The sequence below is a fragment of the Salmo trutta genome, unplaced genomic scaffold (genome assembly GCF_901001165.1).
Source record: "Salmo trutta unplaced genomic scaffold, fSalTru1.1, whole genome shotgun sequence".
NCBI lineage: Eukaryota > Metazoa > Chordata > Actinopteri > Salmoniformes > Salmonidae > Salmo > Salmo trutta.
This window is the reverse complement of record NW_021822842.1, coordinates 112,501-113,525: the sequence shown is the minus strand read 5'-3', so window position 1 is coordinate 113,525 and position 1,025 is coordinate 112,501. Positions and strand designations below refer to the sequence as shown.

At 40.7% G+C, this 1,025-nt stretch overlaps 2 pseudogenes; both read right to left on the bottom strand.

The window, feature by feature from the left end:
- Positions 1-63: 63 nt before the first annotated feature.
- Positions 64-179, bottom strand: LOC115185435 (uncharacterized; annotated as a pseudogene).
- A 406-nt stretch (positions 180-585) lies between these two features.
- On the bottom strand, positions 586-704 carry LOC115185436 (uncharacterized; annotated as a pseudogene).
- Between the last annotated feature and the right edge of the window lie 321 nt (positions 705-1,025).

Genomic DNA, 1,025 nt, shown 5'->3' with positions numbered 1-1,025 from the left:
AATGCTTACTACAAGGCAGTGTTGCTGATGAAATAGTGTAAGAGCACACCCTCGTGGACAAAAAGCTTACAGCACCTGGTATTCCCAGGCAGTCTCCCATCCAAGTCTAACCAGGCCGACCCTGCTTAGCTTCCGAGATCAGACGAGATCGGGCGTACCCAGGCTGTATGGCCGTAAACGATAAACAATCTCTTGGTACAACATATATAGTCAAAGTGAGTCTGATAAACAGACATTGCATTTTCACCAATTAGATAAGCAGCTTGACTTGTGTCACTGAGACAAAGTAGAAGAAATTACAACACTGGTAGCCATCACTTTATACACAGGTAGTTGGATAAAATACAAACTTTATTTCTTTTCAATCATTTGAACAGGGTAAGGGAGCACAAAGCACACACAAGCTGCATTCAGCAACAATGTTATTATTTGTCTTATAAATACAAGGCAGATGCTAACTGACAACACACGGAACTTTGATCCTATTAAAAAGGCAGGAAGCTGCATTTAGTCAATTCATCATTAAATGCTTACTACAATGCAGTGTTGCTGATGAAAAGTGTAGAGCCACCCTAGTGGAAAAAAAGCTTACAGCACCTGGTATTCCCAGGCGGTCTCCCCATCCAAGTACTAACCAGGCCCGACTCTGCTTAGCTTCCGAGATCAGACGAGATCGGGCTACCCAGGCTGGTATGGCCTTAAACGAAAAACAATCTCTTGGTAGAACATATATAGTCAAAGTGAGTCTGATAAACAGACATTGCATTTTCACCAATTAGATAAGCAGCTTGAACTTTGTGTCACTGAAAAAGTAGAAGAAATTACAAACACTGTACCATCACTTTATAGCACAGTAGTTGGATAAAATACAAACTTTATTTCTTTTCATTCATTTGAACAGGGTAAGGGAGCACAAAGCACACCACAAGCTGCATTCAGCAACAATGTTATTATTGTCTTATAAATACAAGGCAGATGCTAACTGACAACACCACGGAACTTTGATCCTATTAAAAGGCAGGAAG